Below are 15766 nucleotides of genomic sequence, written 5' to 3'. Positions count from 1 at the left end.
TGATATCCCATCGCGGTGAGGCAGCGCCAAGCTTTTCGTGGCACTATTCTCTCTGGAAACACAGCGATGACTCACTAAATACAACTGGTTTTGTTGTCAGCTGGTCTCGAACAGTGGTTGCAGTTTGGCAGCAACATACATTTCTTCTGGCAGCTGGGATTGGTATCAGTCGTTTCACTTCTCACAGACAAACACTTTAGATGTGAGGACAGCTCTCCATGTACAGTATTTCTGCTTCAGCTGCTCTGGTTTCTCACCTGGCTTAATTACACAGTCTCATTTAATATAATCAGTAACGCCTGATGTGTCCACGTGCACAGTCAGCACACTGTGCCCTTTGTCTGACAGCTCCACTGTAACTGATAACTTTTATCTGCAGGATCATAAAAACCCTCCAAACTGCTTCTCAGAGAGTCTTGCTCTCCTGCAAACAGCTGGACGGCTGTCACACGTCTCTCCGTCTTTTTCTCTCCCTCTGATTGTTTATGGACCTCCCTCTCTCCCCCCTCCCTCCCACCATCCTCCCTCCCTCCCTCCCTCCCTCCCTCCTGCAGACAGGGTCGAGCCGACTCTCCGCCGCCCGGAGCTCATCTCCAAACCACCAAATCACATCTCTGACCCGGGACGCTCCAAACTGTCAGCATCAAACTTCTTCACTTTACTTTTAAAGTCTTGAAGCGGATGCAGAGATTACATGAAGATCTGAGCGGACTCATGCTGGATGGATTCTCTCTCTTTTTTTTCTGGTGCGTAAAACTTCGCCAAGTAGGTTAGTGGAGGAACCGGAGAAGAGTTTTTGGACATACAGCGCAGCGGGTTTGGAGTGTGTGTGAGTGTGTGTGAAAAGTTGCTGAGAGCTCGGAGAGAGTTTGATCCAATGCGTCCGGAGCGGCCGGTTCAACAGCAGGAACACCGAGAGGAGAAATACCGAGAGAGAGAAGGAGAAGGAGGAGAAAGGAGCTGAGATCAGCGGGGTCTGCAGGGACTCACCGGCTGCTGGACGTACATGTCTCCGCTCCCCACCGGCACCGAGGTACTCTCAGTTTCAATCACTTGTACAGGCAAAAGTTTAATTTCTAACCAATTATTTTTGCATTCGTACAAACAGAGTAAGAAGTTAGAGATGAGAGAGGAGAGGACTGAGGCTCAGAGTGGACACCCCTCCAAAATAAGACACAAAGTTCAGAGACATAAATGGGAACAAATGAAGAGACTTAAAAATAGAAATGCTGATCAATAAAAGCCTCCAGTCGATACAGCATCGATCATTTGAAAGCTTTATTTCCATCTTCATGTTTGGTTTCTCTCGACAAGCAGCTGTGTGCGCGCGCGTGCGTGCTTCTTGTCCAAGTTTAGGGACTAGTGTGATTGTGCGCGTGTTGTGAAATGAAATGTGTGTGCTGTACATTTTTGCGCAGCACAAGTATTACCACTGTTGTGTGCTTTGTCTGATTGTATTTATGGAGTCATTAATTGTGACATGAACTGATCCCAGTTCATCCTCTCGTGAGGTTCATCAGCCTCTCCAGAGGATGAGCCGCTTTGAGTTCCCTCAACAAGCAGCTAAATCATCAGTGAGCTGTGTCCACTCGCTGCTGGAGGTTGTGACGGACATTGCGGCCTGCAGGGGGCGCTGTGAGCACTTTTCAACACCAGTTTAAATCCCAGTTGACACACACTGAACCAAACTGAGCTGATGTGGAGGATTTGCTCAGTCATCTGTTTCAGACATCTTTGATTCATCAGTTATTAGATGCAGAGTTGGACTTTTTAGTCCTTTGAAACGAAATGCTTTGTGTTGGTTTTCATTACAATTATTTATTTATTCAGGCCTTCAGTCACTTCTCGTCTTCATCAGGGGTTTTATAAATACAGTGATGGAATGTAACTAATCATGGACTTAAGTTGGGCGTTTGGATTGTATGCTACTTATAATATAAGAGAAATATCAGGAAAATATTATCAAAATATCAAGATTATTATTAAAATATGCATAAAAATATATGTAAAATATTAAAAAAAATGTATTAAGTATGGGAATTTTTAATTTTTTTTTTTAATAAAAATAACTTCCAAAAGATAAAATATTCTAAAAATATTAGTAAAGTATATAAACAAAAAAAAGAAATATGGAAAAAATGATCAGTAAAAAAATGATTAAAAATATCCCAAAAGTACTACTTAAATGTCTTAAAGTATTGTAAAATATTGTAAAAAATATTATAAAAAAAAGATATTTCATACATATCAGAAAATTATTGATTAAAAATCCTAAAAAGTTTTAGTAAAATACCAGAAAATTATTTGTAAAATACCCACAAAAATTTATAGTAAAACGTCCAAAAAATAGTCGTTAGTCAGAAAATTATTTGTTGAATATCCTAAAACTATTAGTGAAATTCCCAAAAATGATAAGAAAAATATGGGAAAAGTATTTGAAAAATATTAGTAAAATATATATGTAAAAAAAAATTAAGCATGAAAAAACAAATCTGAAAAATACGTGAAAAAATATTAGTAAAACTTCCAAAAGATATTAGTTGCATATCAGAAAATTATTGGTTGAATATTCTAAAAATATTAGTAAAATACCAGAAAAATATGGAGATGCTGTGATGTCTCAGCAAGAAACAACTAATTTACAGTGTTAGAGTGAATAACAGTGATGGTGCCAGTTTGGGGCCTGAAAGCAATGAGTGGCTAAAACCAGCTGGTTCTGTAGTTTGTTGGTGTCGCACAGTGTCTGCAGCTTTGCAGGCGTCTCTCCTCAGTGTCGCACCATCCACCTCCCCTCCACCTCCTGATGACACAGTCAGCTCAGATGCTACGTTACTGCAGAAAAGTTAATGTGATACGTATGAACCTTGCAGCTGTAATGTGTTCATGGTTTGCAGAAATGTACAATGCCACATTTTCTTTTGGTGACTGAGGTGAAGTGCCACCTACTTAACATGAAGACAGAGCTGATGTCTTTAAATGTCACAGCAGAGCCAGTAACATGAGTCTGATGCTGTTTGCTCTCTGTGTCACTTTCTCTCTCTCTGCGTCTCATTTTTCAAACCCTTCTTCTAAAAACAAAGTTCCCACACACAAAAAAAATGTGGAATGTCAGCGAGAGAGAGAAAGAGACAGAGAGACCCAGAAATAAGGAACTGATTAAAGCAGATCTGTTATAAGCCTCTGGAAACAAGGACATTTTTCTCATGTTGAGACTCAGATCATCTGTGGATGTGTCTGCTCACAGGCTCAGTGTGTGTCTGCAGCGTCATGTGTCGTCTTCCTCCACTGTTTGAAAAACACATCAGTGAACCACACTGTTGCTCCTTCGTCACCATGAACACACACACACTGCAGTTTATTTTGACTCAATCCCACGTACAGCGTTCTGCTGCCACAAATACTCACCACAGAACCAAATGTGGATTAATCCGCCGCTGAAAATAGTCCCCAGCAAAGTCACTGTTTCCTCCTGTTTGTTTGATAGAAAGTGCAGCGAGCAGCTGTTTGAGGAGACAACTGATGACACCACATATTTGTGTGTTTAAAGATGTTTAGTAGGAACAAATGGGCTCGGAGCTGAGAGACACAGACAGGAAGTCAGACAGCGCGGAAACACAGATGTTGTTCATTGAGTTTGCAAATAAGAAACAATCAGAGAAACTTGCAACAACACCAGACGTGTGCTTTAATTGAAACCTTTGACTCAAGGTTCTAAGTTATGCTACAAGTCACAACATCAGGCCGTTCATAAAGGGACTGCTCCAGTTTACGCAGTAAGCAGGGTGACATTGAAGGCACCACCAGTACAGACAAAGTCACTTGAACACATCGTGTGTTTCATTGAAAACGCTGAGGAAAAAATGCAGATGATTAATTATTAAAGATGTCGTGCCTTAAAGATGGTTTTTTAATGTCCGCAGAAAGTTCAGAGCTGACAGAGTGACCTCACACACACACACACACACACACACACTGACTGAAACCCATTTTTCATTGGCTGATACCCAGACATCACTAATCACACACCACTTAGCTGAAGGATGTGTGTGTGTGTCTTGGCCTTGTACCCTGTGTGTGTCAAGGCTGAATCGTCAGCCAATAAGGCCCTTCGATTACTGCCTGAGAAAAACACTAATGGAATTATAATTGTTTGTGTGTGTGTGTGTGTGTGTGTGTGTGTTGGCAGACAGATGACAGCTTCGGCCTTTGGAGCATCGATCTCACTAATAACACGCTTCAAGTTGAGGAAAAAAAACACGTCAGTGTCTAAACTGGGTCAAACTGCCTTCTTACTGATGCATTATATATGAGTGTGTGTGTGAGTGCGTGTGTGTGTGTGTGGTTTGTAAGTGCCTTTGATTAAGGTGTTGACTCTTGAGGTCGTGTAAAGCAGCTGTAGATAACAGGGTGGGGTCGGTCTAAATATTTTCAAACCAGTTTGATATGAAGCCAAACACCAGACTGGACCAGTGGACCAGATTTCACGAGCAGCTCAGCAGCCTTCCAGAGCAGCATAATGACGCCGTGTCCCAACATCAAACGAGTGTCTGGCAAGCACGAACTGAGGTGTCGCCGGCTGCTTCTCCCAACACCCTGGTCATTGGTGACTCAGCTGTGAGGCTCGTCAGGAGACTATCAGCAGAGACATGCTGCTCTTCACACCCCTTCACTTCACACCCCTGTCCTATTTCCAGCCTCGCCGCCCCTGGAATCAAATGCATTTTCCCCAACTCTCTGTCTGCTTGTACATACGAGCTCCCACAGCAGCTCCTTTTCTCTGCTCCTACAGCAGCTCGACTCCTCTCCTCACCATGGATGTATAAAGTGAGCTCTGTAACTGTTGCTGTGTCATTGTGATGTCACGTTTAAGTTCTGCTGTCCACACATGATTGTAAGCTAACACAGAGGTGGAAGAAAGACAGATCTTTCAGTAAAAGTAGTGATAACTTTGTGTGTTTGTCTGTTGACGAGTTGCAGCGTGACGTGTCCAGTGTGTGCTACCGGCAGCATTTGACCCACGTCACATGATGCAGCACACTGCAGTGGCGCTGATGTGTTTTCAGCTTCAGGCTCTGAATCATTGAGTTGGGCACAGCCCTAATATTATGTTCATCATGTTGTCATATGGCTTGTTACTAATACAATACATGTTGGATTTAGTGCAGTGACGTCGTCAGAACAAGTTGCTGATTTAGACTTTTTAATTTGCTAGAACGTGTTAGAACGATAAATGGTGGTTCGGCCTGTTTGCATAAACGTTTGAAGCTCGTACACTGGACTTCAGTAGATAAACAATAAAGTCAGAAAGACTGAAAGGAAAACATCTTTTTATTTGATTGTATTTGTCCAGATGTTGTTGAGAGATGTCGCTTTCTTACAGCCACTGTTTCCTCAGTATCCCACAATCCTTTGCAAGCTACTCACTTGTTTAGTAATGGTTTGTGTCAGTTCATTCATTTGTGTAAACTCCCCTCATTTCTTTATCCTTCTCATATCTGTATTTTTAGATAACTACAGTTTGTCCTGCAAGCCTGGTGAAAGTTATTTTCAAAATGACTTCAGTTATTTAAATCATCTTTGGATCGCAGAGACAAATCAGAAGCAGAGCTGAAAGAAGCTTGACACTGTTTAAAAAGTGGTTTTAAGTGAAGATGAATTGCAGAGACACTCACAGAGCTCAGAGGGTCAAACCTGGACTGAGAGGAGAGGAGAGGAGGAAGGAGGAGGGAGGGAAAGTTTGTCAAAATAATAAACATGAAGCAGGATTTTCAACATGAACTCAGTTTGTTTGGAGACACTGAAACCTCTTCCTCTTTCACACCTCTTCCCTCGTCTCTCCAAACACGCACTCCTTAAAGTTCTTTAAAACAGACTTTATCTCTTGTTTGTGCTTCCTCCTCTGTTTCCTTTGCTCTCGCACTTCTCTGTCGTATAAACTCTCTCTTCCCTTAGTTTGGTCCTTTGAGGGAGGGGCATGTGGCTCTGTGGCGCAATGGATAGCGCATTGGACTTCTAGTCATACACATGAAAAGTGATTCAAAGGTTGTGGGTTCGAGTCCCACCAGAGTCGGAACTGAGAGTTGGCCATCAATGTCAGAAAGCTCTTTTAAATTCTCTAAGATTTGCATAAAATATGCAGCAAAATGTTTTTCTATGTCATATGGTTGTGATTTCGCCGTCTTTGCAAAGTGACACTCACAAACACATAAATCAAAAATGTACTGAAGAATACAGATCAGAATCCAATGTGACGGCTTAATTTTTGTACCAACTCTGTGGCACATTGAATGTCTAGCTAGACACAAGATAAGTAAATCAAAGGTTGTTGGTTCAAATCCCGCCAGAGCTGAGTTTCACATGCAGCAGGGTGCATTAATAGAAAAAGATAAACTATCACAAAGGGACTTTGTGGCATTTCTTCTACCTGGGTTCAAGTCCCACCAAAGCTGAGCTTTAGATATTGCGATGAAAGGCAGCAGGGAACCTTCACTCTTTAGGATTCTCGCTTGAATGAATCTCTTTAGGCTAAAATAATGAACTTATCATTAAACTCAAAGGTTGTGGGTTTGATTCCCACCAGAGTTGCACCAGATATTGCAATTGATAGCAAAAGACTGCAGTGAATCTGCAAACTTAAGGATTCTTGCTTAAATTGAGCCCTTTATGCTAAAATACTGAACTTACTTATAGTTAAACTCAAATGCTGTGGGTTCGAGTCCCACTAGAATTGCAGCAGTGTCATTTAATGGAAGGCTTAATATTTAGAAGAAAAAACCCAAAACTGCTGCTTTTAGTTTCATTAATATGTGGACAAAACATTCTGGTACAGAAATGTGAAGGTTGTTGGTTCAAGTTCCACCATAATTAAACTTCAGAGCAGATTAAATGAATCCCTTTGTGCTTTTGAGTTTTTTGTCACTAAATATCTATAACCCACAATGTCTCTGGTGCAATGGATAATGCAGTAGCCATTTAGTCAAATCTTAAAAAGGAGATTTGAGGGTTTTAGGTTTGAGTCCCATCAGAGTCAACATGTAGATATTGCAGAAGACTGCAGTGAACATAAAAACTTGAGGATATCAGCTCAAATTGAACCCTTGAGGCTAAAATAATGAACGTATTGTTAAGCTCAAAGGTTGTGGGTTTGATTCCCACTAGAGCTGACATTTGTATATTGCAATTGATAGCAAAATACTGCGGTGCATCTTCAAACGTAAGGATTCTTGCTTAAATTTAGCCCTTTATGCTTAAATAATGAACTTAGTTGTAGTTAAACTCAAAGACTGTGGGTTCGAGTCCCACTAGAATTGAGTTTTACATGCAGCAGTGTCATTTAATGGAAGTTTTAGTATTTAGAAGAAGAAATCTGCTGCTTTTAGTTTCATTAATATGTGGACGAAACATTCTGGTGCAGAAATGTGAAGGTTGTTGGCTCAAGTTCCACTGAAGTTGACCCTTAGAGCTGACGGAAGGCAGTAGTGAATCTTAAGCTGTAGGATTATGGGTTGACTTAGTCAGTTATCTGTGAGTTCCAGAGGCTCTGTGGCACAATGGACAGCGCATTGGACTTCTAGTTCATCTCTGAAGGAGGGATTCAAAGGTTGTGGCTTCAAGTTCCACCAGAGTCGACATTTAGATGTTGCCATTTAATGACAAAACACAGCTATGAAGCTTAAAACTGTAGGATGTCTGGTTAAATGAATCCCTTTGTGCTAAAATAATCAGCTTTCTCTGCAAGCTGTTTGTGTCAGTACTCCATTTTCTTGGCTTAAAATATTGTAGATCTTTATTTTTGTTTTGTTTTTTTGTCATGTTTGTTTGTTGTTGTCTTTAGGAGAGGACTTACACAAACATGTTCAGCAACAAATGAATGAAAGCCTCCAGATCAGGATCCAGTTGGATAATATTTTGTTTGTGGAGCCTCTGTGACAAAATGCACAGTTAATTGGACTTTTAGTTAAATGCAGTGATTCAGTGGTTGTAGGTTTGAGTCCCATCAGAGTTGACCATTAGAGAACTTCTTGAGCAGCTGAAGGCAGCAGTGAACCAACAAACTTCAGGGTTACGTGTTTAATAACCAAAGTAATTGTATGTAACACCTTAATAACCACCTGAAAATGTACAGCGTATGTTTTTTTTGCCGTCCTGTCTCTGCTCTGTTTCTGAGAGACTGAGCAGCTTTTTAAAAACACAAGGAGCCATTGATTTTTACAGGCAAACAGAAATCAAACGCACCCCAACCATCTCAGCTATTTGGAAGCAATTTTAATATCGAGCCAATGCAGCGTAATTATGGGATGTGGGAGGATCGTTTCCTCGGCGACCAGTGTTTTTCGTTTATAATAATTAGTCCGACAATTTAGCATCGCCTGAGGTTGGACAGAGGCTCTACTGTGACGTACAGCAGTGTGTGTGTGTGTGTGTGTGTGTGTGGCTCAGGCGACAGATGTATACCGCAGTGTTTCCGACCTCAGAGCAACACAGTAAACAACATAAACAACACACACACACAAATTCATGGATACATACAGTAAATATACACATCCATAACACCCACACACCCACACACACACACACACATACACACACACACACAGAAGAATGAACTGACTGAAAAAAGAGAGAGACGTTTGTTCCGTTCAGTATATTTCTAAATGTTTAATGAATGAGTGTCTCCTCTGTAATCACACACTCTTTATATCAGGAGTGTGTGTAAGTGTGTAACCTGTAGAGTCATTGTTGGCATGTGGCTTTGTGGCACAATGGATACCACACTGGATTTCTGGTTAAACACAGAGGTGAACACATAAGAGGTGATTTACAAGGTTGTTGGTTCGAGTCAATATTTAGAGCTAACATCTATGATATTGGGACCTTTTGACTTGACGTGGTGAATTACCCAACTCTGCCTCACAGTGGTTCTTTGCCGCAACAGATAGCACATTAGATTTCTCGTGAAGAAGTCTCTAAAGATGTGATTTAAAGGTCTTAGGTTCAAATCCCACTGGAGTTGAAGTTTAGATACTGCAATTAATGACAAGAGGCTGCAGCGAACCTTCAAACTTTAAAATTCCTGCTTGAAATGATCCCTTCATGCTAAAATAATGAACTTACCTCCAATTAAACTCAAAGGTTGTGAGTTCAAGTCCCATCACAGTCAAGTTTTACATGCACCGCATGACTAAATAGAAAGGGTTAGTTTTTGGAAGTAAAAAAAATCCCCAGCTGTTCATAGTTTTAGTGATATGTACATGAAACACTGTGGTGCAGAAATGTTAAGGTTGTGGGTTCAAGTCCCACTGATGGTAAACATTAGACTTTTTGAGTGTGACCTCACCTGTGGTGCAATGGACAGTGTGTTGATTAGTTAATCACCTCCTCCTCTAAAGAAGTGATCCAAAAGGTTGTGGGTCTGAGTCCCACCACAGTCAAGTTTTGCATGCAGCAGTGTGATTTAAGCCCCTTTTACAATGCCTGTTCAAAGTGGGAATTTTGCATCATTTTTCCACCTTGCTGTTTTTATATAAAAGTAATGATTGCAGACTGGGAGGGACAGAGTTGTGTTTCCTTTAAGCCAGCAGTGAAGGAAGCAAATTGATGTCTGTGTAACAGGGACAGTTGGCTGAATGGGACCACGAATGAATGCAATGTTTTTATGACGTGTTATGTGTGCAGCCCACAGCCGGTAGATTTTAAAAGCAGCTGTTAGCAGTTAGCAGCTACGAAGTCCCTTCTTCTTGCCACCTTTGCTTTTTTACAGTGTGTAATTTTAGACAGCATCCCAGCATCACAGAATCAAGAGGCGTGACGGGCTTGACATGTAACACAATAGCGTCAGCCTCAAGTGTGACATATAACATGCGTCATCAGCACTTTATAAACAATAAGAATGGCATTAACAATCATTTAGTGTCCCTGTTAAATGGCATCTGATAAGGGTAAGGGGCTCCCGGACTTCATTTTTTTCCAATTTGTGGACATCTTCAGCCACTGTTCTTCTTTGAGTTAGCTGCTAACTGCTAACAGCTGCTTTTTAAATCTCCACGGTGGGTTGCACGTGTAACACACTGTCAAAACATATTCTGTTGGCTGTCTTTTTACTGTTTCTGTTTTAGAGGCTGACGCTGTTATGTTAGCTGTCATGTCTGTCATGCCTCTTTTGCTTCTGGGATGCCGACATGCTGGCGTGACGCTGTTGTTGTGTAGTTCTGTTTAAAAATGAAAGCTTTGGAGTTGGTGGCTTAGTGGGTAGAGCGGCGCCCCATGTATAAGGCTATTGCCACAGCGGCCCAGGTTTGAATCCAGGCTGTGGCTCTTTGCTGCATGTCATCCCCTTCTGTCTCTCTCCCCATTTCATGCTTACCTGTCCTGTCCATTAAAGGCAAAATGCCCCAAAAAACATCTTTAAAAAAAAGAAACTTCATTGCAGCTGCAATCTCTGTGTAAAAGGACTTTAGTGTGTTTAGAGGAAGAAATACTGTTTTCTATAGTTTCAGTAGTTTGTAAATGAAACATTGTGGTGCAGACGTTTAAGGGTTGTTGGTTCAAGTCCCCCTGAATTTAAACATTAGAGCAGTTAAAAGAGATCAGTGAACATTTAAACTATAAGATAACAGGCTGGTCTGTGAGTCACAGTGACTCTGTGGTGCAGTGATGCTAATAGCTTCCAGTTAAATAGAAAATAAGTGATCCAGAGGTTTTTGGTTTGAGTCCCACCTCAGCTGATTTTAACAAACAGTCATTAGGGACCAAAGGAAAACCTTCATTGTTGGGATCTGTAGACACAATGCTCTAATGTGTTCAATGTGATTATGGTTAAACCAGGTGTGTGCGGTTAGAGTTAGGTCTAAGTGTGTGTGTGTGTGTGTGTGTGTGTGTGGTGTGTGTGTGTTTGACACCTCTTGTTGTCTCTCTGTACATTCCCATCATGAATCACTGCTCCTTCTCTGTGGTTCTATCATTCCAGTCCTCCCATAAAAACCCTCTGTCATTTTGTTTCTTTCCACTAATTTGACACACACACACACACACACACACACAGATAAATAAATAGAGGGAATTTCCAAGTGCACACAAACACTGATCCTGTGTTTTACGGTCTGTTCTCTTCAGCAGCTGATGACAGATTTAAAGAGTCATCACGTCGATGGTTCAACTGTCCGCTGAGAGGACTCCACTTCCCACAATACAACACAGGACAATAGAACAGAGTAAAACAGAACACAACAGAATAAAGGGTAGCAGTTATTTTTACCAGCTGATGACATGCATAATGGTGCATTTGAATATTTGCACGTTTTATTGTTGTTTTAAGGAGTAAGTCCAGGGACCTAAGTATGACACTTGAGGGACTTACTTAAAAATTTCCTTAGTTAAAGAAAAATGTTAACTAATTTACTACGTTAAAGGGTAAAAGTTTCAATGGAGATTGTGTATTTGCTTGGACTCAGGCTCGTGACACCTGTTATCATCTCACAAAGCTGCCTTAGGGGCCGTACACACTCTGCGTTTTTTGTGCGCTCAAAGTCATTGTTTTCAATGAGGGCGCCAGAATGATGCTGTCGCGTTCCCGAGCGCCTGTTTAGGGCACGACGGCTGCGCCCTGAGATAAATCAAGTTCAGTTTTGGGAAGCTGACAGTTATCTTTCCCTTCTTCCATAAATATCAGTCTGTGGTTAATATGGAAAAGTTGATCATGTTAGTGCAGAGCTGTCAGAGCTTTACATCTGTCTTACACACAAACAGCGCCTGGAAGAAGATCAGCTCTGCACTCAGGATTTCAGGTTAATAGGCTGTGATACGTTGCTTATTAAGGTTGTTTTGCAACCTCACATCCTATCGCTGCACTCTTGAAAACTGGCACTGAAAAGGTGCAAAAGTAGCACCCAGCGCCCGACCGCATGTTTCCCAGGCGGTTAAAGACGCGGCATCCCTTATAGTTAGACACTGAAAAAATTAAGATTTAAGATGAAACTTCTGGAGGAATACAATCATAGAGAGCACAAACTACAAAGTAAATCAAAAAAGTCAAACAATACAGAAAACGACTGTAGAAACTAAATCAATTCAGTCAAATCTAAAGTGTAAAATCAAAAGCGTCTCCATCGTGTTCTCCTGGTCACAGAACACTCCTCTCAGTGGTGTGGCCGTTTTTTTCATTTATCACCATAAACTTGGTCATGTTGCAGTTCAGATAGAGTCAGAGGTACCTTAATTTTTTTTTTTATTACCTTGCTCTTGTTGCTAAGGCCTTTTGTGCAACAGCTGAGGGATTCCCTTATGTGTATGTGTAAGACCAAGACAAAGAAAAAACACCCTGAACAGTTAAGTAAACTTTTTAAGCAAAACTTTAGAAGAAGACTGAAGGGTGTTTTGTGTAACCGATTTTATTTCAAGGGAATCTTTGCAAGGACTTTCAGGAAATTCTTAACTTAAGGTGTTTTTTGCAACTGACTCCATTAGAAGCTTTTAGATATGACTAAAATATCTCAACAACTATGGGATGGACCGCGATGAAATTCATGTTCCCCTCAGGATGAACTATAACAACTTTGATGATCCTCTCACTTTTCATCTAGCGCCATCATCAGGTCATTTTAATATGTCCAACACTTTGGTTTATGACCTGCAGAACTGAGGACACTCACATCAGCCTCAGCTGGACTTTGTGTTTCCTGATATTTAGCTAATGTTTCTGCCTTTTGTCCATAATGTACCACATGACATCAGCATACTGGCCTGGTTATGCGCCCTGTTATTCTCTAAATCACATTTGAAAGAGTTGTTTGCAGCCATAATGTTGTTAGACCAGGGACTTTCTTGAAGTCTGTTTATAGTTTATCTTAAAGAGTTAGTCAGCAGTAAGATGCTGTGCCCCAGATCTGCACCACACACAAATTCTCAGCAGACTGGGGCATGTAGCGTGTTCACATTGGAAAATATGAAAACTGAAGTATAATGCAAACAGTCAGAGCGCTGGGTGAATACGGCCCATTGTTGAATCGGCGGTCGTGGACACCATTGTCCCACAAAGCAGCGCACAAAGGAAATATAGATGCTGCTCACAGCTGCAAGAAATGGGGGTGAAACAGTTCCAGAAAGATCTTAGAAAACAAAACGATTACATTGTCAGTAGAAACATTTGTTGTGTTGTTGTTTGACTGACGTCTGATGGCAAAACTATAAAAATATGTTTACCCTATTTTTACAATTCAAAGATTAGCACATTGTGTATAACATGAGTAAGTGCTGTGGAATTGTAGCACAGAATGTGGTGAATGTTTCTAACCTGTCAGCTGGTCTTTCTTCCCGTTCCCGGTGTCAGCACGTTCCCAGACTAACTTTTCTAATTAGATCATGTTAGTCATCTTCCTTGGGTCTTGTAAAAGTTGTTCTTGTCCTGTTTCCACCCGTCAAACAGAACTGGAATGAACTCAACTCCAAACTATTGTAAACACAAAGAAGAGAGTGGTCCAGATTTAGCTGCTAACAGGGGTCAAAGGTCAGAGTGACTCAGACTTCATGTTTCCCTCAAGAGAACTTTCACAACAGTCCTAACCTCATTCTTCTGCTGTTACATAAACCATGATTGCTTTATTCTTTTCGTCTCATGCCAAACAATCGGACACTGAATCTGATTTATTCGTCTGTATTTTCAACAGATTGCTCAAAACCACAACTTTGATTTGTGTTTGGGCAGCGTTCATGCAGACTGTAAGACAGTGTGGGCAGTAACGCATTACAAGTGACGCACAGGAGTAGAAAATAGTTTTCTTATTCCTTTTTTTAACCTGCACTTTTTCTCAAGTCTGCCCTGAATGTGAGGGTTGAGTGTAGGAGGGTGAGAGCACATGAGGAGCACCTTGTACTTTGAGTAGTTTATTTGCCAGGTACTTTTCTTTCCTTGAGTCATTTTTACTTGAGCATAGACTTTCAGTACTCTACCCACCAGTGATATAACAGTCGACTCTGGTGGGACTCGAACCCACAACCTTTGAATCTCTTCCTCAGTATTCAGCTAGAAGTCCAATGCGCTATCCATTGCGCCACAGAGCCACACGAACTCAGGCTCATCCATCTGTGGGATGTACTGTTAATAATTCTATTTAAAAAATGATGAAATACTCTTGTAAAAGATTTCAACCAGGGAGGAAGACAGATTCAGACCTGAAACGTCTGTTACAAAGCCTCTTGGGAGATGTAGTTGTTGAGTACCAACAAGATAATTGTTGATCAGTTATATTGTTGTGATTCTGGTGTATCACGGCGGCTGTTCTACTGGTCAGTGTCGACTGAAGGTGTGTCAGCTCACTTCACAGTATGTGTGTGGTCACTCATGGAGAACGTAACCAACTGTCAGACACAGCGCCAGCAGTGTGTGTGTGTGTATGTGTGTGTGAGGAGCTGGTCGACGCCATGAGCACAATGGAAGCAGCAGGACAACAGAGTGGAGCTATTGTGTGTGTGTGTGTGTGTGTGTGTGTGTGTGTGTGTGTGTGTGTATGTGTGAGTATGAAAGCGAAAGAGAAATACAGTGTTTTGCGTGTATACAAAGACACAGTGAGACCACACACAGCGGGCTGGCCTACATAGTGTGATGATGTGAACGTGTCACACACACATATAAACAATCCCTCAATGGTTTGAGACAGAAGGAAGGAAGATAACATTTTTAAAATACACATTATATAAACAATCTGAGAGTTAGGACCCAGTTTACATTACATGGGGACTCAATGTGATTTAGATATTTCAGCTTGCTCTTTATGCAAATGGGAGAATTGATCTTGTGTAGGGAGATCAACCTCCTGCACCAAAAATGCTGCCAAAACTTTCATTTATAATCACCAATGCTGCTATTGTAATTCTGGGATTGGGAAAGAGGTAGGAACAAGGTGCAGGTGTAAACAGAAATATGACCCCACATCACCCAGATACTGATAGGCAACTTGCGGTGTCTTTCTTTCTTTCATGTGACATGAACAGTGGTCACCTCGTGGAAAGTCCTGTGTTTGTTTGACCAATTTGTCCACCCAGACCTGCTGCGTATGCAGACTTTGTCGCTCTTTATACTACCTGACTTCCTCCTTTTCTCTCTTCATAATTACCACAGCCACTAGTGGTCGCCACTTAACAATAAATATGGGTCGTAATAAACTGCGTGCACAGGCGATCCATGGTGACGATTATTGTGTGTAGGACATCTCTATAGTCAAGGTGTACAGTGACACTGAAACACCTCAACAACAGCAACACAGATGATTTCAGCTGGTGATTTCACATTTATCCTCTCAGAAGACTGACGGTTGAACAGAGCGCGAAACAATGACAAAGACTTTAAAGTGTTTTTTCTTTGCCCACTAAGTTCTGACAAAGAGAGAAAACACAGTAATTTGTGTTTATACGTTACACTGTTTGACTTTGACATCCCTTAATTACTGCAAACATTACATCACATGGTAACATTCAACAATGTGTAACATCATGTTCATGCACAGATGATTGATTCAGATAAAACACACAGCTTTATTTATCCCGAGGGAAATTATTGCAGTTCAAAGAAGGAAAAAGTCCAAATATAGAGTGTGCAAATGAAATATGAAATATCAAGTGTAGAGAACACATACACACACACACACACACACACACACACACACACACACACACAATGACACAGAGGGCGTCTGTGTGTCTCTTCTCTTACAACACTACTGGAAGTTTACACTCACTGCCACTGTGTTTGTTTAGCCTGGCCCACTGTGTGTGT

The 15766-nt window shown here is 41.2% G+C and overlaps 1 protein-coding gene and 2 non-coding genes across 3 annotated transcripts in view; 2 read left to right on the top strand and 1 right to left on the bottom strand.

The window, feature by feature from the left end:
* Window positions 1-556: 556 nt before the first annotated feature.
* Window positions 557-15766, top strand: part of plekhg2 (pleckstrin homology domain containing, family G (with RhoGef domain) member 2) — a 141412-nt gene continuing 126202 nt past the window's right edge. The window contains exon 1 of the mRNA XM_078167384.1: window positions 557-1033. The gene's annotated coding sequence lies outside the window, so the exon portion shown is untranslated. The remainder of the gene's footprint in view (window positions 1034-15766) is intronic.
* On the top strand, window positions 5979-6070 carry trnar-ucu (transfer RNA arginine (anticodon UCU)). The gene is given in 2 exon segments: window positions 5979-6015; window positions 6035-6070. It is a non-coding gene; the product is annotated as a tRNA-Arg (tRNA).
* trnar-ucu (transfer RNA arginine (anticodon UCU)) lies at window positions 13964-14055 on the bottom strand. Its single transcript is given in 2 exon segments — window positions 13964-13999; window positions 14019-14055. It is a non-coding gene; the product is annotated as a tRNA-Arg (tRNA).

Source organism: Epinephelus lanceolatus, chromosome 4 (assembly GCF_041903045.1).
Source record: "Epinephelus lanceolatus isolate andai-2023 chromosome 4, ASM4190304v1, whole genome shotgun sequence".
NCBI classification, from domain to species: Eukaryota; Metazoa; Chordata; class Actinopteri; order Perciformes; family Serranidae; genus Epinephelus; species Epinephelus lanceolatus.
The sequence above is the reverse complement of the archived record's forward strand: the minus strand, read 5'-3'. Positions and strand labels throughout refer to the sequence as shown.